The sequence below is a fragment of the Cupressus sempervirens genome, chromosome 8, assembly GCF_028749045.1.
Source record: "Cupressus sempervirens isolate cs-2001-9-10 chromosome 8, ASM2874904v1, whole genome shotgun sequence".
Taxonomy (NCBI): domain Eukaryota; kingdom Viridiplantae; phylum Streptophyta; class Pinopsida; order Cupressales; family Cupressaceae; genus Cupressus; species Cupressus sempervirens.
The window spans coordinates 334533175-334550822 of NC_143125.1; positions in this window are offsets into that span (position 1 = coordinate 334533175).

Here is a 17648-nt window from a genome sequence, read left to right on the forward strand (position 1 = left end):
TAGGGAGGATTTGTTTCAACATGTCATACCACTTAAAGAGAATTTCAAACCCTTTAGAAAAAAGCAACAGCCTATAAACCCCACCCTAGCTCCCAATATGCAAGAAGAACTAATGAAGTTAAGGGATGGATGAATAATTAAACCAATCAAACATTCTACATGGGTATCAAACCTAGTATTTTTCAAGAAGAAAAATGGAGATATAAGGCATTGTGTGGATTTCAAAACCTTAAAGATTTCTTCTTTAAAGTATAATTATGGTTTTCCTAATATGGAGGCCATGTTGCAACAAGTAGCTAGTTCATAATTAATGTCCATGATGGATGGTTTCTTAGGTTATAACCAAGTTCTTATGAATGAAAAGGAAAAGTTTAAAACAAACTTCACTACCCGATGGGTCACATATTTTTATGTAAGAATGCCTTTTAGTTTAATAAATACATAATCAACTTTTCAAAGGGCCATGGATGTAGCTTTTAGTGAGTATATTGATAAGTTTAAGGTTGTGTACTAGGATGATTTTACATCATATTCGAAAAAGGGCTAAGGACCATTGTAAACCCTTGGAGAAAATTTTCATTAAAGCCTTAGAATATGGAGTTTCCTTGAACCCAAAGAAATGCACATTTAGAGTGACAAAAGGAAAATTGTTGGGTCACATAGTATCAAAGGATGGTGTAAAAATTGACCTTGAGAGAGTGGTAGCAATTGATAAAGTTGTTAAGCCTAAAAATGTAAAAGGCATACAATCATTTTTTGGGAAAAAAAAATTGATAAGAATATTTGTTACTAATTTTGGTGAGATTAGTAGGCCAATATCTAAAATGGTCAAGAAAGAAGCTATTAGTAGTTTGGAAAGTGAGCCTGCAAAAGCTTTTCAAGAAATTAAATCTGCCATTAAAAATACACCAGCTCTTAGAACATCAGACTATACAAATCCAATGCATATATTTTCCTTGGCATGTTTTCATATTGTGGCAACAGTCCTGCTATAGAAAAATGAGGAAGGATATGAACAACCTATTGCATTTTTTGGTAAGTCCATTTAGCCTAAAAAATTAAAATATGACATAAATAAAAAATAGGCTTATGCTTTAGTAAATCTATTAAAGCCTTTAGATGTTATCTTGTAGGCACTACTATTGTAGCATTTGTACCAACTGCAACTATTAAAGATATTTTCTCTCAGTAGAAGATATCTAGTAGGAGGTGTAGGTGGATTAATAGAATTCAAGAGTTCAATATTGACATCCAAATTACTAAATTAATGAGGGTTCAAGGATTAGAAAAACTAATGGCTCACTCAAACTTGGATGCCAACAAAATAAACATGATAATAGAAGACCTAAGGTCAAACCCTTGTGACATGGATCATTTTGAATGGTACACAAATGTTATATATTACTTGCAACACATGGAAGCCCCACCCCACCTAACTAATAATGAAAATATAAGTTAAAAATTGTATGTAATTAGGTATATCATTGTTAACAATAGTCTGTGGTGGAGAAATTTTGAAGGAATATTGCTAAAATGTATTGATCAGGAAAATTTTGAAAAAATACTAAATGACATGCATTCAGGAGTATATTATATGGAAAAAACTACTCCTCACAAGATAATGAGAATAACATTTTGGTGGCCTAGTCTTTTTAAAGATGCACAACTATTTTTTAGAAGATGTAATGCATACAAGAAGTTTGTAGGGAAGTTAATTTTTTTTGGAAATACCCCTCTGAAACAAATTTAAGTTCAAGCATCTTTTCGGCAATGGGGCATGGACTCATAGGTGAGATCTCCCCCAAATCTAGCACTGGTTACTCTTAGATCCTGGTGGCAACATATTACTTTGCAAAATGGGTAGAAGCCATTCCTATAAGAAATACTACCAGAAAAATAGTAAATAATTTTCTTTTAAACAATATCATAACAAGGTTTGGATGCCCTCAAAAGATTGTGATTGATAATGCAATGTGCTTTAGATTAGAAGAATTTGTGAAATTTTGTGATAAATATGGCATAACTAGATCAACATCCTCACCTAATCATCCACATGGGAATGGACAAGCCGAGTCTACCAATAAGAGCCTGTTGAAAGTCATAAAAAGGACTGTGGATGAGAACAAAAAAAATAGGATTCTAAGTTACAACTGGTAGTTTGAGCTGATAGAGTAATAATAAAGAAAACAATAGGTGTTGCACCTTTTGACCTTGTATATGTAATCTAGGCTAGAATGCCTCAAAATAATATAATAGGCTTATAAAACTACATTCAAATGTCTAATGAAGATGTTATTGATGATATGCAAGAAAGAATGGATGAGTTGGTAGGACTAACAAAGACTATAAAAGAAGCTTCTACCAAGAATGCAAAGTTACATTTGTAGGTTAAACTATTGTATGATAGAAAGATAATGGTTAAGAAGTTTGGACCTAAAGATGTGGTTTTGATGTGGAATGGTAGGATTGAAGACAAAGGCAAACATGGGAAATTTGATCCTAAATGGCTGGGTCCTTATCTAGTTGATGCTACATGGGCAGATGATTCATACATTCTAAAAGAATTATTAGGTGATATTCTTGAGCTACCAATTCATGGATAGTTCTTGAAGATGTACTTTTCCTAGTATAGAACTAGAAAATGGGCTAATATCTAACATACTATGAGAAAATCACAAACTCAATAAACATACATCAATACCCTCTAGTCTACCATGAAATCCAAATAAACAAAGAAAGCAACACAAAGTTAAAAACCCCCTCTTTCATTTGTAGATCCCATGTCCTTCTTTCTTCTCCATTTGATGTAGCTCCAATTGCTTATAATGCACAAAATTAGAAAGAAAAATCCAATGATATGATAATGATATGGGAATGTACTAGAAGAAGTGATTTTAAGCTTGAGATACCAAAGACCAAGGGATAAAAAATGAGAGGAAGAATGCTCAATTTATAATCAACATGCAAGATGAGAGCATTGGTCTTGTCTCCTTGTATATGAAACTTAGCAAGAGATTCCTTTGAGAATCCATTGCACATATGACAAAAGATGCCAAATGTAGGATTCTATGAAACTTGGAAGTCAAATATGGCTAGAAATGGAAGAGAATCTATGACACATCATGTGACGCCTCAAACCCACTTAAAGCTAAGAATCTATGTCAATGGAAGCCAAATATAGATATGCATAATGGAATAAGAATATATGGATTATGAAAAATATTTTCCAATTGTAAATGGAGAATCCATAATGCATCATACTCATGTCTCATGATGATGTCGAGATTGTGTCAATATTATGTGGAATATGTGAATTAAAAATCCATATATCCACACAAATAGAAATTAGTAAAATGGAAATTAATGGTGGAAAATATGACTTAGGAAATTGTGAATTTCTATGATTTTTGAAGATGAATCAATTAATTAATAAAATATCAATTAATTGAAAGGTTAGTTAGGAAGAATAAATAGTGAAATGATATAGGCATAAATTATCGATTATTTAATCCTATAGAGAAAATTGGTGGATGATTGACCAATTTGATTAAATAAGTGCAACAATATCCTTTGATGAAAATCCAACAATTATGTAGATTGACTAGGATGATGGGTTGACCAAATCCATGGTCAAATTGATTGATTGATTAAAAGTGATAATATGCAAAGGACACATGACATGCATTAAGGACATGTAACATTTAACCAATATCGTCAATGCTATAGGGTCGAGATTGATTGATATTGTTAATCATATTAACATTGATAGGCATTGTCAATGTTATTAAAATGGTTTTATGATGTCATGATCTAACACTGAGGGACTCAACAATGTTAATGATTGAATGACAAGAATGTCGGTTTGACCTAGCATTGAGAGCCATGATAGTACTAAGGTAAGATTAACAAGTTTTTGAGGCATTGAAAGCAAAAACAATGCCCAAGATTGCATAGATGATGATTGATTTAAGGTATCTGACATATTTTGGGTTGGTTATGGTTGATTCTGGGTGATTCTAGGTTGATTTGGGGTGATTCTATGTTAATTTGATATGATTTCAAGTTGAATTGACATGATTTTTGATTATGTTAAAATGGTTTTGAAATGATCTGCAATTGCCATGAAAGAGGAAAATACTATTGAGATATAATCAAGTTGGCCAAAAGATCAAAATTAATGGAATGAGAAAATGGGATGTGTTAGTATGAAAATGTGATGAAACCGTAGATGCAAACCATTTTTTAGTGTATACACCTAGAAATAGTTGTTTTTCCATGAACAATGGTATAGGTTTTCTATATATTCTATAAATTCTTGTGAATCTTTGTAAAGTCCTTGTACAATGTCTTTCTCATGTTGTTTCTCTCTTAGAGTTGTCAAAAAATGGTCATGTATGCGGTCTACTTCTTCTAGGGATTCTAAGCCTTCACATGAATCTTCATATTCATCATCCCCAGATAGAGCCACTGTTGGCATGGTTTTTGAAATTCTAAAGAATTTCTACAAACTTACAGTAAAAATCTAGGTTTACCATAAAAATTAGGGGTTATGTGCTTTAAATTGTGTTTTCCCTACCTTATTTTTTGCCCTAGGTTAGAAATGTAGTTTACCCTATTTCAAATTTTCAAAATATACTTGACAAATACTTTAAAAATGCCTCTTATTATAAAGTTTTAGCACACCATTTCATTTTATTCCATTGAAGATATTTAACCAAAGTGAGTGAGTCTTTTCCTAACCTTGTTTTTCTTTTGGTTAAGTTTTCCTTATGTTTTTCCTCTAATATCCCAACTCAAAGTCAACCATATTTGCAATTGTTGGATCTACGAAGATCAACAATGACCACTTTCTCGCAAAAGGAGGATCAACATTATTAAAAAAAGTGAGGAAGTGACTAAGTGACACCTATCCTAGTGGGTCCCTTTCAGAATTGCAATGAGAACTATATTATATTTTTTTCATCTGTTGATCAAATCAAGATCAAAGGCTATCACATTCTCACATAATAAAGTTGCACACTATTTAACCAAAGTGACAATGTGAGCTTTTGACATGTGGAGCATGATGGGACATGAGTTAGCCTTGAGCTGCAAGTTGAAATGTGATAGAATGAGTCAATGTACTGAAAAGTTCTTATTGGTTGATACTGTGGAATTAGATAATGGGTTTATGTTCTCATGAACACCATTGATCATGTGTAGATCTACAAAATGAAATTGGATAATGTTTAACCAAAGAGAGAATACAAAAAATCACCATGTATCCATGGGGCCCAAACTTTGCTCAAAATTATAGATAGATTTTTGAGTTGTTCATTGAATATTAGATCAATGATTATTGCTTTCTTGCATAATAAAGTTGCATACTTTTTGACTAAAGCAAGAAAGTGATAGGATGAGATGTGGAATGTTTCAAAAAGCATGATTTGGGCATTAAAAGTTTAAAATAGAACCATCTAATCATAATAGATCTACAATCATATTTCAAAATTACATGTCTAAAAATATGACTATTGTAGAGATTAATTCTGATCAATGCTAGTTTGTTTGGAGGGAATGTTTCATAAAACATGAATTTTGATCAATTACTGAATAGTGAATGATAAAACCTTTAGAGTAGAACAAGAATCCAATAGATTATTTCTTTTCCAAGAAGTGAAGTGTTGAATTCTAGAATTAAAGGCATTTTGTGGGTAAGTACAAATATCCTTTAATTGTTTAAGGTTTTGTTCTCTAAGATTGTTTTAAAGTATTTTTTATTAAGAAAAATAGGTTTTACAAGGATCTTGAAACCAAAGAGTTTTTACATAATATTTTAAATAATAATTTTAAATAAAGTCTAGACCCTATGCAACTACCTATAAAAAGCCATAACAGAAGACAAGCCCACGACGGGGAGGCAAAAGCCAAAAACAAAAGATATGCCCTTGGCTAGAAGACAAAAGCTAGAGGCACTAAACTAAGTATAGTACAAAGGAAAAAAGTATACCACTAGCAATTATTTCTCACTATCTAAATCCTACAATTTTTTTGCTTCCTCATTGGCACTCTAGATCTCCAAACCCACACATTCCTAGTTGGATTGTTAGTTCGTTCCACTTGGCAACTGGTCTCTTTCATTTCTCCCTCAATCTTCCTAAGGTCTGAGCTAGCCTTTTCATCCTTATCCCCACCAATTCTTGCATCTTTCAGCGATTCACCCAGACTATTAATATTTTCATTTAGAATGTTTAGGGTGGAAATCACCTAATTAGCTAGGTTTTGGTTCAATATCTCCATATTTTGCACCCTTTTCTTAACCTTTGAGAGATGATCCTCTTGGTTGGTAAGATGACCTTGGTCACTGCTCATCCTATGGCCTTCCTCTAGGCTCCTTTTCTCCTTGAGCACCTCAATCTCATGGAACAACCACTTGATAGAGTGAAAATTATCTATCATGCTATTTTTGGAATTATTGAGTAGATTGAGCCCAGTATCCCTTGCATTATCTAAAATTGCAACCAAAGTAGGATCTATGAGTTCATCGAAATGGGCTTTTCCTTCTATGTCTTCCAAGACTTGTAGGTTCACTTTCTCCCTAATAATCCCCATCTTCACCGTTTAGGTGTTGAATTTTCTCCATGACCTCCTATCTTTCATAATTATCTCCCCACTATCTTCCACCATAATTTCCTTAATCTCTTGAGCTAGAGAGATAGAAGGGAAGGGTCCCAAAGCCTCAGGGGTCTGATCTTTTTTCTCTTCTAGTTGTAGCTCCTCCTTGACCTTTCTCTTTTTAGGGTTCCCTTACTAAATAGAAATATGTTCCCCCATCTTCTCACTATCTTCCCCCTTCTTCTCTTCCTCCAACTCCATTTCCTCTTCCTCTTCATTATACTCCTGTTCCTCCTATTTCACTAGATTGGGGGTTAATCCTCGAGGGCTCTTTCTACTAGGAATAGTACTGGAAGGAGGAGGAATTTTATCCCCTCCCTTAGACTTCTTGGCTTTTGAGGAGGTTTTTTCCTCATCTTCTGACCTAAGACTTTGAACTTCCTCAGAATTAGAGTAGTTCAAGCTCCCAATGGCCTCTGAATCATCCCTAGAGTGGCCTAAAGATTTCCCCCTTGCTTGAGTCTTAAGTTATTCATAGACCAATAGGAGGAAACCCTCATGTAGGGCTGGGTTTGGAGTGTGTTTCTTCTTAAAATCCTCAATGCCCTTACTCAATGAAGTAAGAAGATAAAAAGGAAATGAATTTTTTTTGCCATGCCTAAAATAATTTAACAGAACAAAGTGGTGTGTTCTGACCTTGTCAAATCTAGTGTCCAAAAAATATATTCAATAACTACCCTTAAAACATACCTCCACAACTTTTTTATCGACTCCATCTCATAGTATGTCTCAACCTTCACTAAACACTTCCATTCTTCCTCATTCTTCACAAAATATTTAACTACATTAGTGAACATTTTCTTATCCCCATAAAAAATTATCCCCTCCATGGGTATCTCCGTGATCTAAGCTATCATTTTCACATTAATTTGTTGAGAAACCCCATCAATTTCTATGTGCCCATCCTTCCAAGTATTCACCATGAGCTTGGTGATCTCCTTATCAAAGCTATCAAGTTTCTTAATATACCTCACTATCCCACCCTTCTCCAACTTCTTCTAGACTTTTGTTCTTTTCTTCCATTTTTTTGCCTCCTTAGTTGGTTCCTTCCTACTCCTCTCCCCAACCATCTTGAATTCTTGTTCAAAAATCCTACACTCATAGACTTCAACTTCCTACAGTTTTTGTATCCCTAAATCTTTCTTACCTTTGGCAATTTTAATGAGCATAGGTGAAGCGACCCATAAAATGTGCCACAAGTACATGAAATGATGGATAGTTATTACCTTCCCATGATTTTCATTAACATCTTGTCTTACTTGTGTTGCTACATAAATTTCCATAATTAATGTAAGATTGCCTATTTACTTCCCTAGATGCATTCCAGTGTTATGATATCTTTCATAGCCACTAAGAAGATATCACCATTATGCCACATCGTATTGTGTTTTTGACTACTGCCTCATTCACAAACTAGTCTGCAGTTGAGTTGGCCTCTCTATACACATGGCTGACATGGACCCTTTTCAATTTACACAAGTCGAATCAAATCTCCTCCACAACATTTGTGATGATCTAGGAGGGCTTAGAGTAGCCTTTTAAACAATTTATTATATTTTAAGAGTCTCCCTCCAACCAAAGGTTCTCAATTCCAGTAGCCAGAGCTAGTTTAACAATATGATAGGCCACACTAGCCTCTACAAAGCAATTTGTCTAAATCCCTAAGGGATAAGAAAAAGCCACAACTCCCTTACCATGACCATTTCTAATAATTCTTCCATAGTCGGCAGGGCCAGGATTCCCTTTGCCCGCCCTATCACAATTGGCTTTATGTCATTCTTCAGGGGGGAAAAGCCACTTAGCTTCATGTCTTTTCCTCTTCCTATCCTTTTTCTTTACTATGTTGTTTCCTCCTTCTTCAATATCTCCCCTCTTTCTAATGGAAAAGTTCTCCTTCATGGTAGTAATAATTTTTTCTGCAATAACAAAAGCAGGGGCTTCTCTATCTTTGAAAATATGATTATTCCTCTCTTTCCATATTCCCAGAAGAAATGTGGAAGAGACCAAGAACTTATCATTTATGTCTTCGTTCCTTTGTACATACTAGTCCATTTTTCAAAGAAATCCTAGATATTAGCTAGTTTACACCAACTAAGTCCATAGTCCTTGGTCATAAGATCCCATACCTCAAAGGAGTAGGGACAATGAATAAAAAGTTGGTTGCTTGACTCCAAATCATTCTTGCAAAGAATACACCTATTTGGAATAATATGACCTCTCTTAATTAGGTTATCCAGGGTAATAATTTTTTCTTGAAGAAGTAGCTAGAAGAATATATTGATTTTCAGTGTGAGGCCAGTCATCCAAGACTTTGCCCAGATAGGTTTCTCCATCCTATTCCATGGTGAGAAATAGCCTAAAGCAACTAAATATAACCCATTGAGATTGTCTCCCCATATGATTCCATCCCTCTTATTATTAAGGATCATGGCATTTAGGATAATCATTAGAGGTTTAAGGTCTTGGGATACTAGCAATAGGTCTTTCCATATGTGATCAACTCTATAGTCACTAACTTTCAAACCAAATCTTCTTACACATATATCAACCCATCTCTCATAGTTATGATGATCTATGAGGGGTCCCTAGCTTAACCAATTGTCCTAAGAGAATAAGATACTTTCCCCATTGCCTACTTTTCACTTTGCCTTTGACTTAGCCAAAGGTTTTTCCTTAAGGATCCCATTCTAGATAAAGGATCCATGGGGAAGATCAACTTTGCTAAGTATGAATCTGATGGATTGCCTTCTCAAATACCTTTCCACCATGATATCTGCCATTCTCTAGGACTTTGAAAAATGTGCCATATTTGCTTTGCTAGCAAAGCATTGTTGAGTTGTCTAATTTTTGTAATGCCCAGGCCACCATAGCATTTAGGCAAGCAAACATTGTCCCATGCCACTAAATGATATCTCTTGTTTTCTTCAACCCCTGTCCATAAAAACTCCCTCTAAATTTTCTCCATTCTATCAGCATGTTTAACAGGGATCCCAAAAAAGTTGAAGGCATAAGTTGGGAGGTTTTGAAGAGTTGATTTCACCAAAGTACATTTACCTACTTGACTAAGGGTAGTTCCTTTCTAATCTACCAACTTCTTGATAAATCTATCAATAATGCCACTCCAGAAAGATTTTGACAGTTTTGACCCCAAAGGCATTCTAAGGTAAGTAGTTATAAGAGACCCCATACCACATCCTAGTATGTGAGGTATTTTTCTTTGTCACTCAATTGAGGTATTTAGTAAAAACATCAAGCTTTTTTCCCAGTTTATAGCTTGTCCTAAACCCCTCATGTAAGTGTCCAACAAACATTTTAGCACCTTAGCCTCTTGAACTATGGCTTCCCCTTCTAGAATTGTGCCATCCATGCATTGCTAATGGGTGAAGGTAATCTATCTGGAAGATGGCTTTATACCATCCAGGCTCTAATCCTATCTTTTCCTCAGGATTAACCTCCCAATACACTCTACCAAAATAATGAATAGAATAGGGGATAATGGATCACCCTATGTAAGACCTCTCAAGGGGAAGAAATTTTTTGAGGGAGCTCCTTTGATTAAAATAGCCAGAGAGGGGGAAGAGACAAGCTAAAGAATTAATTTACAAACCTAGACATCAAAACCAAAAGCTTGGAGAATAGCTTTCAAGAAATCCTAGTCCACCCTATCATAAGCTTTAGACAGGTCTAATTTGAGTAGGAATCCTTCCCTTTTCCTAGCTTCCAAGGAGTGAATAACTTCATGAACCATCATAATAGAGTCTAGGATCTGTCTCCCTGGGACAAAGCCAGTTTGCTATGGAGAAATAATCAACTAGAGAACACTGAGAATCCTAGTAGTCAAAACTTTTGAAATGATTTTATAGAAATAATTGCATACACTTATGGTCCTGAACTTATCCATCATATCTGCCCCTAGAATTTTTAGGATTAACACAAAAAATGTAGCGTTGAGTTCCTTCAAAATGTTTCTGGCCCCAAAAAATTATTTTTAAGTGTTAAGGATGCCTCCATGATGAGATTTTTCTAGGAAGGAATGTTATGAACAAAAAAGTTATGAGAGGGAATTGGTTCCAAAAAACCCTAAGCTGCAAATTGGTGAGGGTTTGTATGATAAAGCCAACTAGTTAAGAAATTTAGAGACATCTTTTGGGGGTTTGGAGTTGTTAAGAAAATGGTTCTAAGAGAGAAATCTAGATACCCCTTTGAGAAATGTTTGGAAATTTGACATTGGCAAGTTAGTGATTCCTAGGGTATTTTTTGATGATGATCTCTTGGCTTTTATTACAAAAATATATGATCTTATATCTAGATTAGTCAAGAATCATGCTAGGGAAAACTTATTCAAGGTTAAACCTGAACTGATTAGGAAAGTTTTTCTTTTAAATCCTAATCAAGCATTACATGAACCAATTGATTTTGAAGACATGAAAACTAGCTATGAGGCTTAGAAGATGTATTTAAGGAAGGGGTCATTGCAAGAACATTTTGTTAGGATAGGAAAATTACCCTTGGTTACACCAAATACTCTAGAGCTATTGTTGAAAAAATACTTTAATCATAGAGCACAAGCATTATATTTCTCTCTCCACAAGATTTTGGGAATGGATGAACAAGATCACATCCAAGGCTGTATTGTTTTCATCATGGCTCAGACATTAACATATGCTATGACTTCAATATTTGATTTTTGCACCTACTTAGTAGAGGAGATTCACAATGGGATGATAGGTTTAATTAACATCAAAGTAGAAAAACATTTTTGCTGGTATCCCATGCTCATGTACATTTTTCTATATAAAGGCCACTCTACTTTTTCTAAAGAAATGAAGTTGGGGACTAAGAGGGACGAAGAAAGATTACTAGTCCAACTATGGAGTATTGATATGACATGGGAGGCCATAGATGCTATCTTAATAAGATTTCATAGATATTTTTCCTCCAAGATGAGGATTTTATTAGCTAGAGATAGTCATACAATACCTTGGTCACTACTAGAACTGATTAGAATGAAGGATTATGTAAAAGGGTTCAAGGTAAGTCACAATTAGGGAGACATTATCCCATATGTAGTCTCAAATATTTTTAGAATATATGGCTTCCTAAGCCCCATGTTCTATATTACTAGGTTCCCTTGAAAGTTGGAATTGCAAAGATCCTATGAAAGATAGGAGGACTTGAAGAGGCAGAGCTCGTAGGCCGAATAGGTACATTCTTCCTAGGTTTCACTATTGTTCATAACTCTATAATCACTAGGGGGAATCAAATTTTTTTTTGGGATAAATACTAGATGGCATAGTCCCATTCTTGTTTTATAGACCCCTTGGGTTTTTATGATATACTCAAAGAAAGGACTAAGGCCATATCCCATGAACATTTCGTATACTGTCCAAAGGATATAATTAGGAATGAATTTTTTTTACAAGAAAAAGAAGTTAGAAAAGAAAAATGGAAAGTATACAATAGGGTTCTTGAGTTTATTAATGTCTTTGAATTGAAATATAACCCCCTTTTTGATAAGAAATATTGTGGTATTAGGATAGATATGCTTATAGGAAATTTTGTTGGTTTTATACAAACCTTAAATGAAAAGAAAGTAATCATAACCTAGACTTATCCTGACAAGCTAAGGTAGAAACTAGATTGGCTAACAGGATAATCATATCACTAGGCCAATACACCATCAAAAAGAAGACCTGGGTATGTGGTGGCAAATAGTGTACACCCATACCTCTTATAAGAGACAACTTTTTGAAAGCTCACATGTTGCACCTTCTACCAAGAGAAAAAGAATAGAATAAGATTATTCTTCTAAATCTGAAAATATTCAACTTCACATAGAAGATAAAATATCCTTGAGGGAACAACTAAAACAAATGGGAGGGGAGAATGACATTGTAATTACCATAATAGATATAGAGGAAGGAGTTCCAGAGGAACCCCATATGCCTATGTTAGCCCTCACTGTGGGCGATTTTAGAGGAAAATAAATAGATCATGTGGTGGAGTAGGCTTCTAAAAAAAATTTAGATGATGAAAGGTTTTTGAAGTCCAAGGCATTCACCCTATTTTTGTAGAGAAGAAACATTAAAATTTTGAGGCAAAATGCAAAATTATTAAAACATAACAACTTGATAGGTAGGAATCTAAGATAGAAGAATAGGTAAAAGATGACGTTATAGAAGAATTTGGACATAAAACCCCTGAAGGGGGTAGGAAACTATCGAAGGACTTAGGAGTTTTGATATTACCTGAGTGGGACATTGCTAATGCGATGATCTTTGATTCAGTCAAGAAGGCAAAAGACACCTAGTTTAAGACTGAGGAAGAAGTCTTACAATCCCATAAAGGGTTAAATCATAGTGATGACCATTAGGCCTTTGTAATGTGGTCCATCCAAAAAAGAGACAAAGCTAGAACTCAAGAAGTTTTAGATTCTAAGCATATAGGAAACCCTATGGAGTTGCTAGGATGACCAAAGAAATAGCAAATTTTGGGGTAGTAGTTACTACTAAAGATAAAAATAAATTCCTAGAGTTGAATGATACATTTGAAAAGGTATTAGGGGCATGTGAAGAAAGAGGGAATAAAATAAACCAAATGCAAAGAATGGTTTCTCAATTGGAGAGACAATTGGGGAAAATAAAAGTAGGGGAAGGATCAAGAATACCCAGAATTACTTATCCTCCTCATCCTTCAATTGCACCTTTCAATACAACTCCTATTATAGAAATGCCAACTACCACATAGGAACCCCAATAGTACATAGTTGAAGAGTTTGAGGAATAAAAGAATGAATTATGGGCAATGCATGTGGAATTGGATGTTTAGTATGAAGATAAAATAAGAAATTGGATGTTTAGTATGGAGTTAGTGATTCAGCCGTTCATATTTTACCAATGTTGCCCTTTTATGGTCGACGTATCCTTAATTAAATGTTTAATTTAAACCTTTCGATGATTATTAAATCCGAACTCATTTGCATTATGTGATTAGACCAATAAGCGTGTCTGTGCATTTAGAGGTTCGCATTGTCGCGAAAAGTTATTAAGGAGGTTTATGTGTTTTTGGTTTTTTGGGCTTTTTAAATTGATTTATTTTATATTTCTGGCAGCTTTGCCATAGATGGATTCCTATTTATAGGAATAGCCTATTTTCGTTTGGGTTGATTCGGGGTTTAACTAGATTGGCTGGTTAAATGCCCTAATCGATTATTCACCTGAAAGGTGAATAAGTATCCAAAGAGGAATTTAATTCCTCACTTCTCACTTTCAAATTGGAAAGTTGGAGAGTAAAACCCAAAATCCTCTTCATGAGGATTTTTTGTTTTGTTTTTTGTGGGAGCTACGGGCATGGGATCGTTGCAAGGTTGAGCTCGTTGGATCCAGCTCGAGGAAACCTTGGATTGCCACGATTTTCAGCCACTTCTACAGGCGTTTTATTTTATGGTTCAGATTTTCGTTTTGCCCTTTTGGTTGTGAGGTAGGGCTTTCCTGTTTTATTGTTTCTGCTTCTGTTTTTGGTAGCTGTTTGTTTGGAGGCTGAGAACTAGTGTTCCCCTCCGTTTATGTATGTTAGTTCTACCCGGTTGGGCGGGTATGAACATTTCCTTATTTTTCGGGATGAGGGTTTGAAGTTTTGCAGCGTTATGCTGGTTGTTTTTGCATACGGTGTTCGATTCCATTTATTTTTGGATTTTTGGGGTTTTTGAACCCAAAGGCCAAATGGGTTTTAATTTTGAAGTTTTCCAAATTTTTGGGGTTTTTACCTCGTTTTGCGTGCTGCCTTGTTTTCTCTAATTTTTTTGGCACAATGAGGGTCGTGGACCTTGATGATCCATTTGGATATCAGTCAGACCACTTTTTCACTTTTATGTTGCATTGGGATGCGTGTTGCATCCATACTTTCGATGTTGTGTTCGGTTGAGTGATTTTACACTTGTTATGGTTTTTGTTGGACCTTTGCCTTGTTTCATGGACATTGGGATTTTTGTAGAATCCATACTCTCGAATTGAGGCCAGTTGAGTAAGTTCATGACTTTCGGTCTTGTTACATCATTGGGATTCGTGTAGAATCCATACTCTCATATTGAGGCCGATTGAGTGATTTCATGATGTATGATTTTATTAGCTTTGGGATTTGTGTAGAATCCATCCTCTTGAGTTGCTTTCAGTTGGGTGTTTGTTTTGCATTGTGTTCTCATTTCTGTCCTTGTGTTATGATCTTCGTGATGGTGGTGCGCCACACACGAGTACATACGCGTACATTTGTTGGGTGACTTGCGAGGCTCGATCTTCCGTGGATTTGCCAGAAGTTATGATCATTGGGGTTGGGATGGGAGTATGCATGCCCACGGGCACTTATCGTAGGATGAGCATGGGTAGGGTAGGGTAGCATATGGAGGGGGCTTCTACCTCGCAGCCTGGTGATCATTGTGCCCAGAGGGTTGGCGAAGGAAGCTTTAATTAAGTGAAAATTAAATAAAATGTGTGACTAGTAATAAAACTTAAGATAACAAAATATTTGGGGTGCAAGAGCCTTTTTATTGAGGGATGTTGAATCTGCGCAAGTCCGAGCTTGGGCTTTTTGATGCCAAGCGACTCTCCATGATGTTAGTCCCTACATAGTAGCCTATTGAGTGTCTGACCAGGACCTGTACTCCTTGCATTGTCTTAGGTTCTTGGTTGCAACCATCATACTATCTGGCATGAGTGTTAGCCATGGATGTTCTTTTGTGTGTTTTTGGCTAGATCATTATCTCCATTAGCACGGCGAGTGTGGACCTACGGGTTCCACATGGGTGGGAGGCATAGCTACCTTTACCACTACTAGGGATCGATGTATAGAGACGATCTTTTGTCCTAGTGTGACTATTGCTGGATGTCTTCACTTGGTACTTCGGGTTTCAGAGTATGCTTTCTTGTGATTTATGCTTTCATTGGAATGCTTGTATATCATGTTTAGATGATGTTAGTTTATTTGATGCATTCCCTTATTATGATGTTTGGCATATGATTAGACGATGTTATTTGATTTAGTAGTATATCTATTGCTTACTGTCGTTTAGCATGTGATAGGTGATGTTATCTACTGTAGGATTATCTTATGCTTTACTACTAGCATGTTAGATTTCCTTATGCTTATATGGTTGCATGTGTTATTAGTGACATCCCTATTACGACAGTACTGACGATCTTGTCGGTGGCTTGGGATGTTACGCGCGGGGGATGGCTAGGACCCACGATGGTCTTATGATGCTATTGATAGTTGGGAGGAACCGCGTACTTAGTTTGGTTGTTTTGTTCCTGAGATGTATTTCTATACATTGCAATGTTGCTTTTGTTCTCTGTGATGTTTATTTCAGTGTGTTCTTTGCTGCTGTAGTTTAGATGGATAGATGTTCTCCTTGCTATGTTGTTCTTGCACTCGAGTGTTCATTCCTCGAGCCTTCATGGATTCGGTACTCCCCGGTGTGGAGGTTCTTTTGTTGGTTTTTCCCCATTTTTGAGTTCTGGAAGTGTTTTTACTTTCTATGGGCGACATTTGTTCAGCATTGTGTGACACTGATAAAGTATCGCACGCCCATAGAAAGAATGTCGTACGATACTATAAAGTGTCACACGCATTACTGGAGAAGTTTCATACGACACTGGAAGAGTGTCGTATGACTTTATGAGAAATGTCGTGTGATACTTTTTTAGTATCGCACGCCTTCTTGAGAAGTGTCACACTTAGTAAGGGAGAAGTTTCACCCTCCCTTAGTAAAAAGTGTCGCACGGTTTTTGTGGAAAACCTGCGTGTGCCATCAGTGGGCACTTTTCTTCATGATCTGATCTTTTTAAGAGTGGTTTTGGATACCCTTTTGGGCATTCTTCGAGCCTATGTTGTTGCATTTTGAATTCAAGAGGTTTCTTTTGAAATTCAATTTTTGGGTTTTTGTTGTAGTCCTTTGAGGTTTAAAATATATCGTTTAAGTATAAGTTGATGTATATGTGACAAATCGTTTGAGATAGGTTTCAGACCTCTCAGAGATAAGTTATGGATTCTAGGAAATTTTGGGGCTTTAGGATTTTAGGCTTGGCCAAATTTCGGGATTCTGCATATTACCCCAGCTTGGTGTTTTGTTGATGAGTGGTCATTTCTTGTGCCCTCATCTTGTTGTGGTAGTTGTTGGCTTTTATTTGGGTGTGTCAGTTGGGTAGTGGCATTCAGAGATTCGTTGGTTTCCGGGATTGTGTTGAAGTCTTTCGTTGCGATCGTTGTGATCCCTGTATGATGTTGTCATGTGCATTCATACTTGTAAAAAATAAAAATATCTTGGCTTGATTTGAATCCTTGTTTCCAAGGATCTCTGGGAGGGGCATTACATCTGGTATCAGAGCCCATGTTCAAACATTGGGATCTCTGTGTTATGTTGCCCTTGTAGTTTTTGTTGCGTTGGTTGAGTGTGAGTTTCTTGGTGAGAACTCATGATCTTTGTTGCTTTGGTATCTACTCATGATGGACTTGCTTGTCCAGTAGATGCAACTAGAGCAGTGTGTGGAGAAGGAAGTGAGTCTTCCTGGCCTTGTAGGTGGAATCAATGTTCCTTGGTTGGTTGGTTGCTTGTGTGACCCTTTTTGGATGGAACCACTGATTGGTGTCCATGTGTTGGCTTTGAGTGCCTCTTTTTGTTTCTCCTTGTGGAGTTAGGTGCACTATTCCTTGCTTTCTCCTTGTTGTAAGCATATAGATGAATCTTATTGTGATTCTTTATTTTTTTGTTATAATGATGAAACGGTTCCTTTCATTAAAAATGAGTGTTTATTGTGTATCATTGCAAAGTAATAGATTTACATTATATCCTTGGGTTAATGACTTAAGTCCCCAATCTGATTGTTTCTTAAGCTTATGTAGAACTATATTAATTTGATGGATATCTAAATGTTGCATTGCATGGAAATTATTGTTGTCTGCATATGCATGAGGTTACTGATGGTAAATTGTTTGACGTGTGT